The sequence below is a fragment of the Pinus tabuliformis genome, chromosome 6, assembly GCF_031772625.1.
Source record: "Pinus tabuliformis cultivar Carrire ecotype Pingquan chromosome 6, CPIR1, whole genome shotgun sequence".
NCBI lineage: Eukaryota > Viridiplantae > Streptophyta > Pinopsida > Pinales > Pinaceae > Pinus > Pinus tabuliformis.
In genome coordinates, this window is record NC_142292.1 from 2,104,798,837 (window position 1) to 2,104,820,803 (window position 21,967).

The window sequence follows — 21,967 nt, forward strand, 5'->3', positions numbered from 1 at the left end:
CTTTCTAGAAGAGGTTGAAGGATAGAGCTTGCTTGCTTTCTAAGAAAAGTACAATGTCTTCTAGGAGAAGGATGTGAAGATTTGAGGGTTAGATTTGGGGAATATGACTTGTGAAAGAGATTCCCAATCCCTAAAATCCTTATTGAAATATGACTTGTGAAAGAGATTCCCAATCCCTAAAATCCTTATTGAAATTGGTATCCCAGATGGTTCTTGAAGAATTGTCTTTTCAAAAGAGCGAGACCACACGGGACCAAGTGGACCCAACCGAGGTTAGGAGGTAAGAGTTTAGCAATCAATGATGTTCTTAACCTAGACAAGGAGGGTGGAAATGTTCAAAGAAAGAATATTCCCTTAAAGGTGTTGCATTGATCCTATGAGGCACTAGCCTTGGGGATATTAGGGCAAAGTTTGATCTCGGAGCTAGGGCTTGGCCTTTCTCACAACTCCACCATCGAAATGGCTTCAAAAGTGGAGGAGGCCTTGAGGAGACACCAATGCAGGAGAGGCTAGGAGATCGAACTTTTTGGAGGGCTATTTTGTTGGGAAAATGATGCCCTAGGTGACCCAACTTGGGTAGACCTAGGAAAAGGTGAAAAGAAGTTGATTTTATGTGACCACCTTTTGGTAGATCAGTGCCTTAGTCTTGGGAGAATGGAGTCTATGATAAATATGAGTGAGGACCTTTGGTTCTTAGTCAAGGAGGCTTCAAGACTACTTCGCTAGCCTTCTAAGTTAAAGAGAAGCAATCTTGCAGCTTTTATACTTCAATGTGCAAAAGGTGATGGCTTATCAAGATAAATTCGTTGATAGAATTACCCCTAGGAGATTTCATTCACATTACATGACCCATACATTGAGAGATGCTATATAGAGACAAAATCCCACAATTTAAGCAGTGTATGCATGCAACAATTAGTCCTAAAAATAGCGAAAATCCTAGTCCAATATACATGAAAAAGTAAAACAAGAATAATTAAAAGCATGTACTTACATGTAATAGAACATATCCAACCATCCACAATTTGACAATAGAGAAGCTCCAAGATAAGATAAACCAAATCCACACATCAAAATTCATCCATAAAGCTCCAATTCATCCTCCAAGAAAAAGTGTGAAATTCTCAAGAGAGAGAAGAGATCCAATCCAAAGTGATGATGAGCAAATGAACTCATCTCACTTGTATTTATACACTAATGAGGAGTTCGAATTAGTCTCCTTTCTCTACATAAGCCCCTAAAATAAAATAATGTTCTAATAATTTAACTTTTGGTGACAACCCCACCAAACTAGGTCACAAATGAAAGAATAAGCCTCTCAAGAGGTCAAATAATAATCTATGCATGTCGTAGGGCCCTCTAAGAGGCTTGATGAGGTCCATGGGTGCCATAATGAAGAGTAGGACCCTCAAAAGTGATGGACAAGGGGTTGGCCCCTTGTTCTCCAAACAATAAACCTGTGGTGCTCCTAATGGGTGTGGCGGCACAATAATAAATCCATGGGTCTCCAAATGAGTTGAGGATACCTGTATATCATTTGCAAGGGCTCTGATGATGGTGTACGGGATGCCACATTGTGTGACAAGTCCTGGGCCAGATGCGCATGGTACTGTGGGTTCGACTGGGCAAAGGTGAACCAGGTGCATCTTCCTCGTCCAATGGGAGTATATCGAGCATCTCTGACCATCCTTGGTGATCCATGGAGTGTTGTCTATTGTTGTGGAGAACACACACCCTACATGTGCCGATGTAGCCCTTTGGAGGATTAGGACCCCGTATAGGGATGCTAAACCCATGATGGAGACCATTTGCAATCTTGCATAAGATCCAATGCGTCCCCTAGCCTTCCAGTATAACAAGTCATTGGGTAAATTGAGTAAATGAGTTTACCAACCATGGACCACAGGTGGGGACTTCATAATGGCCTGCCCTTCCATAATGGGCTTCGGGATGTGCCTGTGTCTCCTAACTCGAAATGGGTTTAACCAAGTATCCTATTAGGTGGTTTCTACTTTTAAAGGGGACAATATATTCAAGGTACATCTTTCAAAAGGTGGTGGCATGTGACAGATAGGTGAATGAAGTAGGAGATGAGAAGGGGCAACCTTGGGTCACATGCTTGGGTACAAGGGTAGCTAATAAGACGGAAGCCAACACTTGGGTTTATAATGTATAGGAGGGAGAAATTGTGGTACATGAGGGAGCCCCGACCTTGATTTTTCCACCCTTCTTTATATGCCTTTTGCCATTTTATGATTTTCTTTGATTAACTGCTCGCAGCTCAAGGTGTAAGAGCATGATGCATAAGATATAGTAGTGAATACCCCCTTTAATGTTAGGGCGGTTCATTGCCCACCAGGGGTTGGGACAATCATGGGTTCCTATATGATGAAGGAGGCTCATAGAACCTGTAGGAACCAGGGTGATGGCCATGATGATGGGGTAGAGCTCATGTATTGGCTTTTGCCCACATGCTAAATGTGTTTGTCTTGGCCATCTTTTGCATTTTGTGGTACATTTTCCTATTGAATGTGGCAAAATATGCTTTTATCTTTCTTTTTAGCTGCATCAACCTCCGGGGCATCATTCGAGGCTTGACCCACATTGAGGGCAGGGGGAAGGGGCGAGCTAACCCTATGTGGACTGAGTGGAGGAATGTGGACCTAGGTGGGATAAATGATGAATGGGGTAATAATGAGTGGAAAAGGGGTAATATAAACGGATAAGGGAGCGGGACCATGCAACCAAAATTGGGGTTTCCCGTGAAATACCATCCCTAAGGCCAAATGGTCAGTAAAAGAGATCCCATAGCACTAGAATTCAAGGTTAATATATAAAAGGGGTCTAGGGGATAGGAGGACAGACCTAGCCCATTCATTCTGTCGAATCTTCCCATTAATCCATGCCCAGAAGTGTCCATGATAAGCAAACAACAATACTCAATTTCTGTTGATCTGGGGTAGCATCATATGTGCTCTAGCCACGAAATTTGGTGGAGAGGTTGGGGCACATGAGATCTCCAATACCCAGAAAGGGTTTGGGCAGATTCTAAACAGATTAAGATATTAAAATAATTGATATTTTTAATGGAGTCCCTAAGCCTAAACTTAGGGAAAATAAAATATTAATGTGTATTAATATGAATCTGTGTTAGAATTGTCCAAAAGACATGGATCAAGCTAGATCTAATCTTAGCCGTTGATTAGGGACTTAATCTCAGCTGTTGAGATGTCAACAAAAAAAGTATAAGAGGAGGCTTGAGGGGCACTTGGAGAACACATTGAGGGAGACCAGTCAGTTCAATTTCTGGAGCGGGGTTTGCTGACAAATTGAACCAGTGGTCTGGAGAGCAGTCTGGAGGCAGCAAGTGCGGAACAGAGAGACAGGAGATCGACGCAGAAGAGGTAGACGCAGAGCCAGAGTTAGCCACGCAGAGGCAACAGAGACTGTGCAGAGCCAGAAGGGCCTACGTCATCCACGCAGAGGCTGCAGGAGTGACGCAGAAGCCTAGAGAGGTTGCGCAGAGCCTTAGTAGGCTGACGCAGAGGGTTTCAGGCTGACGCAGAGGGTTTCAGGCTATAGCAGAGGTCAGTAGGGCCTACGCTGGGTTTAGGAAAGTGCTGGAAGTTTGTCTATCTATGGGTAAGCCAGTTTGGCACCTTGTTGTACAAGAAAATTGCTGAATAATAAAATCCTCCCTTGCTGCACCGGTTTTCCCACATTGGGTTTTTCCAGGGACATTAGTCCAAAATAACTGTGTCAATGTGTGCATATTTTTGTTTCTGTATTACGATGTGATATCTGCAACAATATTTATTTTAATGTTTGTTGAAGTAGTTTCATGAATAACTTATGATGAAATTAGTAGGAAAAGTAAATCAGTTGCTGCAGTGATAGAATTTTCACAATTACCAAATGACAAGGCATACCTTTAGGTTCGAGAGGCCCACCTTCAAACATACGATCATGGCAGATAGGCGAGGGACCACATATCTGGCTCACCTGGCGGAGAAATGGCACAATGAGCTAGCTGATGGCTTCAAGGGGCTGCTGGTTGTTGGCTGAGGACCATCTTGGAGAAATTTGTTTCTCCTAGGGATATCACCCACAAAATGGTGGGTAAAATCTGGCTCCAACTGGGACGTGATCTCTCGAAGAAGTGGGCGAAGCTACTCGACGGGAGGTCACGAGAATTCCAACAATCTCTTGGTTACCATAGATCTGTCACTTGCACGCATGATAGATGAAAAACATGGGCAACATGCTTTCGCGACGTCTAATGATCGCACATGCTATATGTTAGGCCATAAAATCAATAGAAAATAAAATATGCAAATATGCATCTATTTACCATGAGAAATATCATATGACGTTAATTCTAATGCAAAAGTGATCATGCAATGCATCCTACCCTAACATGCATATGATGAAGCTATTATTAAGTGTAATCATAAAGCCAGTGCAACCAACATATCATCTAGTCAATATAATTATGCATGCCTATATGATTACCCATGCAACAAGTCCCTAAGAGAATGCAAAACCAAACACATGGAGGATGCTATGGGCGGGAGGTGAGAAAATATGATTCCCACATATGGATGATTATGTGAGAAGAGGTAAGAAAAGGATGTAATCTAGTCCATGAGATCTTCTCTTGCAACCAAAATATAGAAATGTCAACAACCAAGCTCATAAACTTTCAATGGATGGCGACCTCCAGCATATCACTTCCACCATTGCCCTTATTATTTATGTTATGGCTTATGGCCTTCACTAGGTTATGATTAGTAGGAAAGGGAGGCCGACGAGATGGAGGAACACAAGTAGGTTGCACATGACGATTACACTGGAGAGGGGAGACTATGAAGTAATCAAAACCCTGAGGGTGCGTCCAAGGAGGAAAAGTATAATCAATGAAGGGCTCCTCCTTAAAACTATACTCGGGAGCGGGGAAGGGCTCACAGTTAGTTGAGATCACATGACTAGGGGTGAGGGAATCACTTGATGAAGACTCAAGATGATGACTAATAGGAAAAAAGGAGAAAGAAATATTGTATTCAACGGGTTGTGCTTTTCCAAAATCATAATCTAAAGGCTCAAGTGATTTGAACATAGAATCATACTTAGGAGAAGTGGGAGCCTTATCAATTCCCTTAGTATCAAAGATTGGGTCTCTCCTAAAAGGAAAATTGATCACTTCCAACTGCCCCTCTTTATGCAAAGGAAAATGAAGATTCTCCTTCCTAAGGGTATCAACGGGTATGTCATCATAAATAGTGCATGAGGGGAAGGGAAGACGAATCTCATCCTCATTCTCTTTGTCGGTGTCGTAAATGGGAGCACAATCAAATTGAGGACCAACAATTTCCAATTTCTCCTTTTCAATGTGGAAATAATTTTCAATATCATCTTTCACGGGGCTACTGGGATGATCTCTCAAGGTTTTCAAAAAAGGATTCATTGGGAGTAATATCCTTGAGAAAGGTAGGTTCGGTCTCAATTTCACTTTCCATAAATTCATCCTTCCCAGCACATATGTCCTCAAAATCATCATTTTCATCATGTGGACCCAAGGAGGACTTGTCTTCTTGCTCATTACCTAGATTCTTAATGTCTTGATGATGCTCGATGAAGGCTTCCTCTTGGATGCTTAATGCAGGGTGTACTTGAAAATGTCTAAGAAAGCCATCAACGAACTCTTCAATAGATGAGATGCTCTTAGGTTCATGATCATGCAGCCATGAGTTATGACCACTGAGAGATCCCATGAACAATAACATAAGGACATCTTGGTGGACAACCTTCTCTCTTGAAGCATGTGCATTAAATCTTTCTACGTGGTCAATTATGGAGAGTGGATCACCATCAAACACGGGCACCCCACATACCATCCTTCCTGCGACATGATTAGGATGCCTAGGGATGTTGGCAATGTCCAAAGCGGGAGATTTATCAAAGAAAGACAACCTATTAAAGGCATACATGAAAAATATGTAGGAGTCACCAGGGTGAAATTAAAGATGTCTAAAAAAATGCTTGCTTCACCCTACAAGCATCGACCTTAAAGTTCAATGAAGAACTAGGGCTTCGTTCTTTCAATGGAGTCTCCAACAATGATATGTCAATATGTTGTATGGGGAACAAAACACACGTTTTGTGTCCCCAACAATGGCGCCAAAATGTTACCGCTCAAACTAGTAGGGGACCTAAGGGGGATTCCTAAAGGGTCAAATGCTAGACCAAGGGCAACTAATGGAGACTTCGCCCACTGTCACATCAGCTAAGGCTCCATACTGTTTACGGACTTTCACCAATGGGAGTAGACCTGGTATATATGGAGTCACAAATGAAGGATAAATCAACAAATGGATATAATGTGACCCAAACAATCCCTTTCCTGAAGAGGTTGAAAGATAGAGCTTGCTTTCTTTCTAAGCAAGGTACAAGGTACAACGTCTTATAGGAGCAAGATGGGAGGATTTGAGGGTTAGTTTTGGGGAATATGACTTGTGAAAGAGTTTCGTAATCCCTAAAATCCTTATTGAAATTGGTATCCCGGATGATACTTGAAGAATTGTCTTTTCAAAAGAGCGGGACCACACGGGACCAAGTGGACCAGCCTGGGTTAAGAGGTAAGAGTTTAGCAACCAATGATGTTCTTAATGCAGACAAGGAGGGAGGAAGGATCAAAGAAAGAATATTCCCTTAAAGGTGTTGCATTGATCATATGAGGCATAATCCTTGGGGATATTAGGGCAAAGTTTGATCTCGGAGGTAGGGCTTGGCCTTTCTCACAACTCCATCATCGAAATGGATTCAAAATTGGAGGAGGCCTTGAGGAGACACCAACACAAGAGCGGCTAGGAGATCAAACTTTTTGGAGGGCCATTTTGTCGGGAAAATGATGTCCTAGGTGACCCAACTTGGCTAGACCTAGGAAAAGGGGAAAAGGAGTTGATTTTAGGTGACCACCTTTGGTAGATCAGTTCCTTAGTCTTGGGAGAATGAAGTCTATGATAAATATGAGTTAGGACCTTTGGTTCTAAGTCAAAGAGAAGCAATCTTGCAACTTTTATACTTCAATGTCCAAAATGTGATGGCTTATCAAGATAAATTTGTTGATAGAATTACTCCTAGGAGATTTCATTCACATTACATGGCCCATACATTGAGAGATGCTATATAGAGACAAAATTCCACAATTTAAGCAGTAAATGCATGCAGCGATTAGTCCTAAAAATAGCGAAAATCCCAGTCCAATGTACATGAAAAAGTAAAACAAGAATAGCATTAAAAGCATGTACTTATACGTAATAGAACATATCCAACTATTCACAATTTGACAATAGAGAAGCTCCAAGATAAGATAAACCAAATCCACACATCAAAATTCATCCTCCAAGAAAAAGTGCGAAATTCTTAAGAGAGAGAAGAGATCCAATCCAAAGTGATGATGAGCAAATGAACTCATCTCACTTGTATTTATACACTAGTGAGGAGTTCGAATTAGCCTCCTTTCCTACATAAGCCCCTAAAATAAAATAATGTTCTAATAATCTAACTTTTGGTGACAACCCCACCAAACTAGCTCACAAGTGAAAGAATAAGCCTCTCAAGAGGTCAAATAATAATCTATGCATGTCGTAGGGCCCTCTAAGAGGCCTGATGAGGTCCATGGGTACCATAATGAAGAGTACGACCCTGAAAAGAGATGGACAAGGGGTTGACCCCTTGTTCTTCGAACAATAAACCTGTATTGCTCCCAATGGGTGTGGAGGCACAATAATAACCCCATGGGTCTCTAAATGAGTCAAGGATGCCTGTAGATTGTCTGCAAGGGCTTTGATGATGGTGTAGGGGATGCCACATCGTGTTACAAGTCTTGGGTTCGCTGGGTTGGCTGGGCAAAGGTGAACTAGGTGCATCTTCCTTGTCCAATGGGAGTCTATCGGGCATCTCTGCCCACCCTCGGGGATCCATGGAGTGTTGTCTACTGCTGTGGAGACCCATGGCTCTCAACAGACACCCTACATGTGTCGATGTAGCCCTCTGGAGGATTAGGACCCCATATAGGGAGGCCAAACCTAAGATGGAGACCATCTGCAATCCTTCATAAGATCCAATGCGTCCCCTAGCCTTCTAGTACAACAAGTCATTAGGGAAATCAAGTAAATGAACTTACCAACCATGGACCACAGGTGGGGACTTCATAATGGCATGTCCTTCCATAATGGGCTTCAGGATGTGCCAATGTCTCCTAACTCCAAATGGGTTTAACCAAGTATCCTATTAGGTAGTTTCTACTTTTAAAAAGGTACATCTTTCAAAAGGTGGTGGCATGTGACAAATAGGTGAATGAAGTAGGGGATGAGAAGGGGCAGCCTTGGGTCACATGCTAGGGTACAAGGGTAGCTAATAAGAGGGAAGCCAACACTTGGGTTTACAATGTATAGGAGGGAGCAATTGTGGTACATGAGGGTGCCCCGACCTTGATTTTTCCACCCTTCTTTATATGCCTTTTGCCATTTTATGATTTTCTTTGATTAACTGCTCCTGGCTCAAAGTGTAAGAGCATGATGCATAAGATATTGCAGTGAATACCCCCTTTTATTGTTAGGGCAGTTCATTGCCCACTAGGGGTTGGGACAATCATGGGTTCCTATATGATGAAGGAGGTTCATAGAACCTATAGGAACTAGGGTGATGGCCATGATGATGGGGTAGAGCTCATGTATTGGCTTTTGCCCACGTGCTAAATGTGTTTGTCTCGACTATATTTTGCATTTTGTGGTACATTTTCCTATTGAATGTGGCCAAATATGCTTTTATCTTTCTTTTTAGCTGCATCAACCTCCAAGGCATCATTCTAGGCCTGACCCAAGGTGAGGGGAAGGGGAAGAGGCGAGCTAACCCTATGTGGACCCAGTGGAGGAATGTGGACCCAGGTGAGAGAAATGATGAATGGGGTAATAATGAGTGGAAAAGGGGTAATATAAGCGGATAAGGGAGCGGGACCATGCAACCAAAATCGAGGTTTCCTGTGAAATACCATCCCTAAAGCCAAATGGTCAGTAAAAGAGATCCCATGGGACTAGAATCCAAGGTTAATATCTAAAAGGGGTCTAGGGGACAGGAGCACAGTCCTAGCCCATTCGTTCTGCCGAATCCCCCAATAATCCATGCCCATAAGTGTCCATGATAATCAAACTACAATACTCAATTACCAAATGACAAGGCATACCTTTAGGTTCGGGAGGCCCACCTTCAAACATATGATCATGGTAGATGGCGAGGGACCACATGGCTGGCTCAGGTGGCGGAGAAATGGCACAATGAGCTTGCTGGTGGCTGCAAGGGGCTGCCAGTTGAGGACCATCTTGGTGAATTTTTTTTCTCCTAGGGATATCACCCACAAAATGGTGGGTAACAGGCCTTCTAGAAAACAAGTTGGCCTGCCCAACGGACGCTAACCTTCGCATGAACGAATAACTATATATTGGCATCTATACTCTACCACTTGGAAAATAACTCAGACTTCATTTATGGAAGAGTAATTTGGTTATTTGTGGAACATTACTCTGTGGTATACGAGCTCCTTAAGGCACCACTTTCTCTGTGAGAATTCGGGCTTCCTGTGGCACTTTCTTTGAGACAGTTTGAACTTCCCGTGGCACTTTCTCTGTGACAGTTCGGGCTTCCTATGGCACTTTCTCTGTGACAGTTTGGATTTCTTGTGGCACCTTCTCTTTGATGATGCAAGCTTCTTGTGAGCTGTTTATGGCACTACATCTCTGTGTATTGTGAGCTATACTCCTGTGAACTGAAGCTGATTTGAGGACAGTCAAATGATATCTCGTGAACAGTGTTGTGGAGAGTTGGAGGGCTGACTTGGCACTTGGAGTACTGGTTAGTTTGACTTGGATTTCTCTTGTTGACTAGGATTCTATAAGGAAATGATTGATGGGTTTTCCCTTTGTGGGTTTTACCCTGGCCTCTAGCCTAATCTCTGGTGTCTCGTCTTCTTGTATTGTATAATTGCTTGATGACCTAATGAATGAAGTAAATACTAAATGGAAAACACATAAATAGTTACAAGTAATTATCATGTTAAAAATTTGTATTTTGCATTTGAATTTCAACAATAAGAAAATGGAGACACAAGTATACTCAGATTTTTACACAGTGAATTTTGGTCTAACTTGACCCTAGAAAAACCCACAAGGGGAAAACCAGTATAAGGAGGATTTTATTAGCTCCTCTCAGGAAAATTATTACAGCAATAATAACAACCAATTTTACTTATCTGTCCCTTGGAAAGAGTGCCACTGTCAGTACTCTTTCTCCTTGATTTCTGGATCACAGACTGTCTTTCTGTCACAAAATATCAGACCTTTGATCAGCCTTCAAGGCCTATAAATTCAGACCTCTGAACTGACTTTATTTCCCTAGAAATTTTGTGCTTCAAATCAGACTTTGACTGCCTTGTATCTCAGGCCAGTCAACTATCTATTAAATGTGCAGACCTCCTAGAAATCAACATTGACAGGTCTGCATTTATCTCCTCTATTTCTGTGCGTCAGGTCAGTCAAATACAGTCTTGAAATTTACACTGGCTGCTAGAGGAATGGCCTCAAACTGTGTGCAGAGGTTTGACTTGCTGCCTGGAAATGCATGCAGGTTGTGTCTCTTCTCTGCCATGAAAAATCTTCACAAACAGTCCCTCCAGGCTCCAAACTCCAACTGTGCTGAAGTCTGTTGTTCACCTCCTAGATTTTTGTGTCCACTTACTTAGGCTTGAACTCGACCTCCTAGGGATTCGAGCTTGCTGTAGCAAATAAATTCTCTGCTGTAGAAACCCTTCTCCTTCAGCTGTTCTTCTCCTCTTCCTTTGCTCTTCTTCTCCTCTCCAAATGCACATAAAGAATGAGAAAGCTTCTCACCTTTTTCTCCGTTTTTAGCTCTCATTAGATAGGAAATGATAACCCTTTTTTATCAAGGGCTGAGATTAGATCTCAACCATCTAGATCAATGGTAAAGATAATTTCCTCACTTGACCCCCTTTTCATGTGGTTCCCCTCGTTAATGAGTCCTAGTCACTTTATAACTTTATTTTTGTACCATGTGTTGGGAATCATGATTGCCATTAGACCAAAACCTGCAGGTGTTAGTCAACGATCGCATCGCCAAAGATAAGGATCCACAAGAGGCAGTTAGTCCATGTCATGAAACAAATGAGGAGCGTTGGTTTATCCAATGTCCAACGATCTCCCCCCAACGCGAGACAAGTGTGTATCGAACTCGTGACCTACACTCTGATATCACTTGTTGGGAATCACGATTGCCGTTAAACCAAAACTCGCAAGTGTTAATCAACGATCGCATCGCCAGAGATAAGGATCCATGAGAGGCGGTTAGTCCATGTCACGAAACACACGGGGGCGTTGGTTTATCCAATGTCCAACACCATGTAATTTTTCTCTATATAAAGTCGACTTTAAAACATAAAGTGGCTTTAATATTTAGAAAGTACATAGTACTTAAGGGACTTTCTAAAGTGACTTTATTATGACTTAACTTATAAAGTCACATGGTAAAAAGGTCTTTTAAAGTGTTTTCCTAGGAAAAAAGGAAAATGCACTAGGAAACACCTTCTTGGTACCATTTTTCTTCAACACTGATTTTGAGTTTTGAAAACATTTTTCATGTGGAAATATATTCTATGGCAGATTCCAACCCTAGTAGCATTTTTAACTTTCCTAATAAACACAATTTTGAAGTTCCCATTATTTTTGTTGTTAAATCATAGTTTAAAGCAAGATATCGTCTCATGAGCTTGGGATCTAGTTATAGCCAATCACCATGGTCCCAATTGCCCAATAAGTGCTACCTATACCCCTTCCTCTCTTTGTTCTACTGTGTGACTCCAAACTTAGAACACCCTGTTTTCAGAATTTCACCCTATGCATCATACTGCTAGACTCTTTGTTGGATCCACGAGACTCTGATAGCGAGCCAGTGCCACTGTCGCCCCCCTCACTGTCGGTTATCAGACTTGGGCATTCTTTTAATCCTAAATCTTCAACCATGGAATTATTCACTTAGTCTTCTACATGATCCAGTTATATACATGTTGATGAGGCTATCCTATTATTGTATCCTTTTTTTACTTCATTTTACCCTATATTTAGCTTTAATATTTTCTAGGAGTTGTGTTTGCACTCCCACATTGTACTCTTTATGATTGTATCCTTTAGTCCCACTGACCTATTTATGGTCATTGATTGGACATTAATAAAATTATCTTATCTTATCTTATGTTCTAATGGACTCAATTATGGCTACTAGGAATTCTTGCTATAATGTGATTCCTCATAAGGTATCTGCTAGACATTGAGATAGGTTAGACAGTGACTTCTTGAAGGAGGAGCTCTTTGCCTCCCTCTGTTCAATGTGGAATGGGAAGTCCTTGAGTATGGATGGGATGCCTTGTGAATTCTACAAGGTTATGTAGGACAGAGTGAGGGATGAGTTTTTTTACTCAATGACTGAGGCTGTAATGTCCCTTCCTGAATTAAATTGTTACATGTTTATCTATTCTACAATTTTGACAATTTTGGAGGCCATGGGACCCATGTGATTTTTGGAAAAGACTTAGGAAGGTAAAAGGGGCCGAAATGTTTTGTTGGCATAGTGTGGGGGTCACCCACATGAGGAACTACACAACACCTTAGAGGGAAGTTCGAATGGCTAAGGAGGGAAAGTCGAATTGCTAGTTGGAGGGGACCCACATGGGAAAAGAGGCCTAAAAATTATAAATAGAGGAGGCTCAACTTCATTTGGCATCTTTTGACATATTGAACTCAATCTTAGTTGCTCGAGATGCTTAGCCGGGTTACTTGCTATTTAGCACCGAGTTTTCCAAGCGGAGAACTCAACCTTTCTTCGGGGGACTTCAAGTGCCACCTTAGCAAGGAAAATCGTACCACCTTGGAGGAGAGCTAGAGGGATTTCAGAGCTCATCTTTCAGCCTTTGGTTCACCTAGTGCGTGTTTCTGGAGGACGTAGGAAGGGAGTATGAAAGGGTTGTTTCGGGTATCTTTCGGGCAGCATTTGTCGGGAGAATTTTTGCATTGGAGCTTCAGTGGAGGATCAACATTTTGGAGGAGTTTTAGAGAAGGAAATTGCTACTAGTGGGCAGCACGATTTGCAACTTCATGGGCCTGCGCAGAGGGCTTTCACTAGGCACACGTGGGAGCTTGAGGGATGAGTGGAAGAGATGGATATTGCTAGAAGAAATAAGGGAACCCTTGGAGGGGAGTATCTCAGCCTTTGGTAGTGATTGGTGGGGCTTTTCTACTGAGTTACAGGCATGCCGTATTTCCCAGCGCTTGGAGGAGGACGTGGTATTTGGGCTCGAATTTCGGGGGTCAGAACTAGGCCAAACCCTTTCTGGGTTTTGGTTGAGGAGCTTGGGGCTAATTTTGCAAAATTTTTTGGGCAAATCTGACGGGTCAAATAGGGGTCCCAACTCAGTCAACAACTAGAGGAGCTAGGGGAATTTGGGCTGAAATTCCGAGGTCAACATTTGGCCAATTCCTTTGTGGGTTATTCTGGGTATTGGGTGGAGAGGTCGGGGTTAATTTCCCAGAATTTTCTAGAGCATTGGAGGTGGGGTTTCCAACAACATCTTGGCAGCAGACAACACAATTTCACAAGGGTAGCACAGGGCATCATTGCAACAACTATTTGTGCCATCTAGGCTTGACATATTACCACCTGGGCTTGATCACGCTTGCCATTGAGGCAAGCCCAGGTGTACCACTTCCACATTATTGTACTTTGCTCCTATATTATAATAAAATGGCTCAGCTGATGGTTATTCCTGGACTTTTAATGGGTGTGCACTGAATGCTTCAATTTTATGGTGTTGTTTTAATTGTTTGCTTTGCATAGTATTAGTTTTCCTAGATTGGGACATTACAGTGGTATCAGAGCCTTGATCTTGGCCCAACTATGGGTAGCCAACAAGAGCATGGGAGATTTGGGTATGAGTACCCAGTGATGAGTGAAACTAGAGACAAATCCATGGCTCGAGGGAAATATAGTATGCAAAAATTCTGGGGTGGAATCAGTTGGGACGATGAGAGGTTGGCCCAGTTGAGGAGGGTGATAGACCAAACCCATCCTCAACCTTGCAACATAGACGCTAGAGGTGAGCAGGCCGTGGGGGTGCAACCATCTACATCAGGTGGGGAAGGTAGACAAAATCAGGGCACCATATCACCTGAAAAGGAGTAGGCACGACAAGGACAGTTAGAGGGTGAGACCATGGGGCACTTTTGCTGGTGGAGACCTGGATTTAGATATCAGGAGCCTAAGGAGGAGGTTGAGCATGATGCTCAGAGCCCACATGATGGTGAGGAGCACATCGATCTACCTGGTGTGACACAAGAGTCACCATTATTCGAGACCTCTCTGATAGCCCCAGTTAACATCTTGGTGGAGAGGATAGCGCCTACACACATAGAGTTGTCTTCTAAGGAGGTGCCACCCATGGTTGAGATGCCGATAGTTGCTGAGGTATCCAGAGCTGTGACAGAGTCTGCAGGTGATAGATACCCATGGCAGTTTCGTTAGTTCCAGGCCGACCTTCTAGCATTGAGAGAGAAGGCCACGACCGAATGAGAGGTCACTCTACAAAAAAAACGAGGAGCTAGAGGGAATGAGAGTGGTTTGTGCCGGGTCAGCGGCCAAACTGACTTGCGTTGGGGAATGGTTGGATTCCCTAATGGTACAAGTAGAGTGCACTTTAGAGCATCAGAGCAACCCTATTCAGACATACATAGATGGGGCTTGTAGCGTCAGTAGTTTACCTTTGCACCTTGGAGAGAGAGAGAGGCAGAGCCACCTCGACATATTTTATGTGTTGATCGGGCTGATGAGGTGAGGCGACATGAGTGGTGCAGGGTGTAGCATTTGCAAGATGGAGGGCTTGTCCTGCGTATGAGAGTGCGTACATTCAATCCCTCTCTTAGGGTTGGATGGCGAGAGATTCTGAGTTGGTACCTGGTGGAGTGGGCTATGGAGATGGTAGTGGACCCTGCTGTAGCTCAGCAGGAGATTCTAGGCACTGGGGATGCCGGAATCCTAGACTAGCATTGGGATCCTGGAGGGACAAGCTATAATTTCCGAGGTATACCAGTTGGCTACGACTTGGATGGTATAGTTGACTTAGCAGCTGAACACGCGCATTCGCTAGGGGAGTTTTGGCTAGTACCAGCGGCCAACCAGTTTGTGGGCAGACTCCTTGGGTTGTCTTGGTATGACAGTTGTGCATGGGATCACAAGATGATCATCATACTCTGGTGGGAGTTTGTCGAAGGAGGTGGCATTGGTAGGCCACCAGACAGTGCCTTATATGGAGCTTGGGATTCTTCACATTTGTGTGGGGTACGGAGGACATGAAGGAGAAGAGCAGTGGTGGCATCGTTATTGGTAACTAGGGAGATTCACTTCTCGGGTCTCTCATGGAGGATTTGGAGGCGAGATCCACTCATCGGAGAGTATGGTGATACGATGATGGAGGTGATGATACCAGTCGGGTGCGAGTTGATGCACATGGACACAACTTTAGGCCATCCCATCCAGGGATGGGTAGGAGCCTCTAGCATGGAGCAGTGGTCTGCGGATGGGCCTGGAGACGCATGGGGGTGTGGCATAGTATGTTGGACTGTGTTGAGGAGTAGGAGTACCTCACATAGCATTGAGTACATGTGGGGAGTGACAGGTGCAGCGACACATGCGGGACACAGGACAATACAGGATGGTATAGCTATAGCCTGGGGTATCCAGCGGTGTATAGGGACAGGTTGCAACATACAGTAGCATGTAAAGGAGTGTGGTGCTGCTTGGGGTATGCAATGTCGCATGGTGCGGTGCAACAGGCTCTTGGAGCGGCCCCCAAGGAGGTCTATGGCCAGGGGCATTAGGTGTACCATTGGATGCAAATCACCTAGGATCGATGAGGACATTGTTGAGCATCTGGGGACACCATGTTTAGTGGAGACAAGGCTTCGAGGGGGTTATCAGCAGATCTGAGGTGGAGAGAGGGTCGTCCACAGGACTACTCTTTAGTATTCTGGCAAACTCTTGATCATACCCTTTGGGACATACCCACTCATCATCCTCCAGTGTTGTTTAGAGTCACAGAGTGTTTGTTTTTTGCCCCTTGACACTCTCCATTCAGGTGATAGGGCATGGGAGGCTCAGCCTAGGCAGTTGGATGAGACACCTCATGTCATGAGTCGGGAGGAGACTCTCTAGTTGAGACACTTGGTAGGTGCACGAGTTGACGGATACAGGCTTAGGGATGGCGTGGTTGATTGCCAAGGTAGCATATGTTCCACCCCTGGGGTCACACTTGGAGAGGTGACCAAGAGGGAGTTGCATGTTTCTTTTTCAGCTATACGGCTCGAGGCATTGGGTGAGCATGAGGTGCAGGGGTGGGTAGTCCTTGTTGGCAAGATGATACCTAGGCTTTTGGCAGTACCCAAGCACATCATCAGGAGCTAGAATAATAGGCTTTGCTGTGTGATTTGGCAGGCGTAGAGTAGTTGGTTAATTGCGATACAGGTTCTTGATGCTCGGTGTCTACCTATTGGATACCTACAGGAGACAGAGACGGGGTACAAAGGGGTCCCAACAGCTAGTAGCATATCACAAAAGCATGCATAGCGGATTGGGGGTTGTGGACCTCTAGTATGGTTATGGGATCCAGGGATCTAGTGGATTGGTGGGATACTCCAATCCTTAGTGAGCCTGGTCAGGATAACAGGCAAATTGATTCATTCACAGGAAGACACATGGGGAGTCACCAAAGTCCTCACCATAGGGCGAGGCAGATTGTTACTCAGGATTGGGGCCAACCATGGAGTGATAGGCGCTGGCACTATTGAGGCGCTTTGGCTGGTTGGGCCTAACCTCGATCATCATATAGAGTGTGGCCGAGAGTTATGCGAGAGAAGGTTCTGGTATTAGCATGCTAGACAGTTAGTGATAACCAGGGTGTCTCGGGGTCAACATGATAGTTTCTATCTACGTTGGGCCTGGGCCCCTAGCGTCACAGTACTTAGAGGTTCAACTACCCATCGGGGTGAGATGGTCTCTACAGGAGAGGGTCATCCAGATTTTCCACTGGGTTTCAGTGATTCGTTGATAGCGTGGGAGACTTCATTAGCATGGCAGGATGGCCAGGCAGAGGATTTCAGGAGGAGCTCATGCAGGAGAGGCTTCATTCGCATAGGGATTGAGTTGTATCTTCAAGGGCCTACAATCAGAGTGCATGGGGTGGACTATTCGGTACAGCAGCTTCATGAGGATTTGGATCGAGTTTTACATCGTCATGATGCTCTACTTATTGGCAGTAGACAAAGGGGTTCTAATGCCCATATTGTGAAAATTCCTACACTCTAAAGGAACCCCTACTGCAGCAAATCTGAATCTACTTCACCTACTTGATTTTAAATTACATTCATCAAGTTATTCTTCTGAATATTGAAGAAAATTACTTTTGTAACTTACACTAATTAAATATTTCGTCTCATGAAACAGAAATCAAAGTAAAGAACAAGATACATAGGACACACTTATTTTTGGACACAATAGTCCCTAGAAAAACCCAATGTGGGAAAACCAGTGCAACAGTTTTGAGGGTTTATTATTATGCAGGAGAAATATCTGAATACAAATCTAGGATGCTCATCTAGCAATCCTTTACAGAGAAAACACTGGAGGAAAATTTGAGTGAGTTTTAATTCACTTCATCTGGCAGAATTCCGGCTGATTAGGCACAAGACTGGCTAACCCCAACTATTTCTATGCTGGCTTTGCGTCACCTTCTCTGCCCTCTGCATCAACTCTCCCCGCTATTTTGGCAGTTCCCGGCAGTTCCGACAGTTCCCAGCAGTTCCAACAGTTCCGACAGTTCCAGCTGTTCCGGCAGTTCTGGATTATGTGTGACAGACAACTTTTCTGCGTCAGCTCTCCCAACTATTGCGCCGCCTCTCTACAATCTCTCTCTGCCTCTCTGTCAGTATTCTCTGAAAAGTCCTCCCAGATTCTCACTGCCCCTTTGCTGTAGAATGATCACTTAGTTTGAATTTCTTAGCTTCTTAGACCCATAAATCGAACTCTAGATCAATTCTCTCTCTTTCTGTGTGTTTCCAAATGAACCCTAAGCCTCCATCTTATACTTTTCCTGTTGAGTCTTTAACGACTGAGATTAAGTCTCTAATCAACGGATAAATTAAAACATGACTTGATTTGCCTTCTAGATCATTCTCACCCATATTTTGATTAATACCCATTAATATTTTAATTTCCCTAAGTTTAGACTTAGGAATTCCATTAAAAATATTAATTATTTTAATAAAATACAATTCGGGTGGAATTTAAACAAACGATTTCTAGGTTCTTTAGAACTCATGTGCCTTAGCCTCCACCAATTTTTAAGGCTAGAGCACTTCCGATGCTACCAAAAACTAACACTGTCTCTTAGCGAGGAAAGTGCTCTAGCAACAATGTCCACCTGCATGTTGCTCTGTTTCTGAAGCACCTCCTTTCTGCGTGATGCTGCCACGAACACTGTGCTCCTGCTGCTGCTATACTGCTACCCATGACACTGCCACTGCCCTTGTTGCATCTGTACTACATCTCCCTCTGAAACGTTGCATCTGCTGTGCTGCTAGCACTACCACTGCTAACACTGCATCCGTACTGCAACTCAGTTGCTGAGAGAAGCAATTGAAAAACATCCAAAATTAATCGAACTTAACTGTGTTCAGCATAATATAATAAATGTCAGAATCTGACTACTATTGACCCTCTGAATCTTTTGCGCTGTTGCTGATCTCTGCGCTGTTCCATCTGCACTGCAGCCAACCTTGCTCTGCACTAATCTATCTTTGGTCCCAAGCCACTACATCTGTCCTCCAAACAATCCACTACATCATCTGATACTAAGTCCATCTTGCTACTGCTGAATCTGGGGCTCCAGTAGCAAGGAATTGATCCAAGAGGTGGACTCCTCAAGGATCTTGTCCACATGTAGTCCTCCCGACTACAACTCAATATCGCCCCATCTCCCTCCAAGAGATGCGTTGGCACTCATGGCATACTCTTCCTCGTCTATCTTCGCTGAATCATCCTTAGGATCATGTTTCTCATCCTTATCCTTTTTTTTCAAAGGACACTGGGATGCATAATGGCCCATCTCGCCACAACTGAAACATTTCACCTTCGAAATGTCCTCCTTTCACTTCGGCTTCTGTTGTCCCTTCGATGCTAGAGCTGTGTTCTCCTCCTCCTCCTTCGTCTTTGTTCCACTTCCACCGCTGCCACTGAGGTTGACCTTCACTAGGTACCTCCTCAACTCCTCCCATGAAGGTAGTTTTTCTTTGCCCAATATGCTTTGGACAAAAACTTGCCATTCATCCGAGACTCCATTCAGGGCTATCCTCACCATCGTGGTTGATTGAGGAGTGGACCCCACTGCAGCAAGCTAGTCTCTAGTGTCCTGAAGACGTTGAAGATAGAGGTTCACCCCTTCTCCTTTCTGCATCAAAGTCCGCTGCTCCAAATACATCTTCTGCTGTTGAGAAGAGCCTTCATACAGAGAAGACAAGGCTTCCCACATCTCTTGGGTTGTATCCTTGCCCTGCAAGTGTGAAACCACCTGATCTCGAACTCCATCGAGAATGAGCCTCTTTGCCTTCCCCTACTCGGCCTTGTACTTCTTCTTTTGATCGTTTTCAGCAGGAACAACTACAACACTATTGACATAGGCCTCAAGATCATATTCCTCCAAAATAGCTAAGATTTTGGTCTTCCATATGACATAGTTGGAAGCTCCTTCCAACCTGTCATGATCTCTGAGCCCATGCAATGCCATCTCACCCAACTGTCAAACTAACTTCTCTAGTCACTGTTTAGCACGGCTCAACTGCTCAGTAAGTGAGAAATTCGAACTTTCTAGCGGAAAGTTCTCTGAGGAGAAAATTCCCCTTCTATGTGTCTTCGTTCTTTTCCAGCGAATTTCTGCCCCGATAGAAATTGCGCCCTTCAAGCACTGCGCTGAGGCTTTGCGTCACTCTCTCTGCCTCTCCAAACTCACAAATTGGAAATCGTACCTCTTTGTCGTCTCACTCAGAGAGAGATTTCCTCGGATATGCTTCTGGAAAGGACTGCGCAATCCCTTCAAGGGGATTCATATTGCTACCAAGTGCAGCGTTTGACCTCACTACTCAGCACTGGATCAACTCTTTCTGTTTCAAAATCAATGCTCTGATACCATGTGAAAATTCCTACACTCTGAAGGAAACCCTACTGTAGCAAATCTGAATCTACTTCACCTACTTGATTTTAAATTACATTCATCAAGTTATTGTTCTGAATACTGAAGCAAATTACTTCTGCAGCCTACACTAATTAAATATTTGATGTCATGAAAAGGAAAATAGAGCAAAGAACAAGATCAATAGGACACACTTATTTTTGGACACAATAGTCCCCGGAAAAACCCAATGCGGGAAAACTAGTGCAATAGTTCTGAGGGTTTATTATTATGCAGGAGAAATATTTGAATACAAATCTAAGATGCTCATATAGCAATCCTTTACAGAGAAAATACTGGCGGAAAATCTGAGTGAGTTTTACCTTACTTCATCCGGTAGAATTCCGGCTGATCCTGCACAATATTGGCTAACCTTGGCTATTTCTGCACTGGATCTGCGTCAGCCCTGCGTCACCTTCTTTGCCCTTTGCATCAGCTCTTCCTGCTGTTCCAGCAGTTCTAGTAGTTCCTGACAATTCCGGTAGTTCCCGACAGTTCTGGATTCTGTGTGACAGGCAACTTTTCTGTGCCAGCTCTCCCGGCTACTGCGTTGCCTCTCTGCAAGCTCTTTCCGCCTTTGTCAGTATTCTCCGGAAATTCCTTCTCCCATATTCTCACTACCCCTCTGTTGCAGAATGATCACTTAGTTCAAATTTCTCAGCTTCCTAGCCCCATAAATCGAACTCTAGATCAATTCTCTTTTTCTGTGTGTGTTTCCAAATGAACCCCAAGCCTCCATTTTATACTTTTCTTGTTGAGTCTTCAACGGCTGAGATTAAGTCTCTAATCAATGGCTAAGATTAAAACATGACTCGATCTGCCTTCTAGATCATTCTCACCCATATTTTTGATTAATACCCATTAATATTTTAATTTCCCTAAGTTTAGACTTATGAACTCCATTAAAAATATTAATTATTTTAATAAAATACAATCCCGGTGGAATTTCACAAAACAGTTTCTGGGTTCTTTAGAACTCGTGTCTTAGCCTCTCCACCAATTTTCAAAGCTAGAGCACTTCCGATGCTACCAAAAACTAACACATATTTGGCAGGATCGTGAGTGGAGCAAGGGGTGCTTCACGTTGATCAGGTTGGCTTGGGATCCTAGTATCGAGGGACTCCTTCACTATAGGGTAGTACAACGATCAAGGACGAATCAATGGCACATTTGGGACTCTAGTGAAGTTTGCAGTGACAGTGGTGATCCACAATTAGAGAGGGTGCTTGTTCAGGCATTGCTTAAGGACAAACGATTTTTGGTGCATTGGAGGAACTTGTTGGATTAGGGTGCCACCTGGGAGGGTGAACACATACGTAAGCATCTAGTGGTGAAGTTGCTTGGGGACAAGCAACATTTGGGAGGGGAGGACTGTAATGTCCCTTCCTAAATTAAATTGTTACAGGTTTATCTATTCTACAATTTTGACAATTTTGGAGGCCATGGGACCCTTGTGATTTTTGGAAAAGTCTTAGGAAGGGAAAATGGGTCGAAATAATTTGTTGGCATAGTGTGGGGGCCACCCACATGAGGAAATACGCACCACCTTAGAGGGATGTTCGAATGGCTAAGGAT

The 21,967-nt window shown here is 43.6% G+C and overlaps 1 protein-coding gene across 3 annotated transcripts in view; it reads left to right on the forward strand.

Annotated features, from left to right (window-relative positions):
- Positions 1-21,967, forward strand: part of LOC149267660 (putative plastid-lipid-associated protein 4, chloroplastic) — a 279,800-nt gene that overhangs the window by 212,333 nt on the left and 45,500 nt on the right. The window lies entirely within an intron of this gene.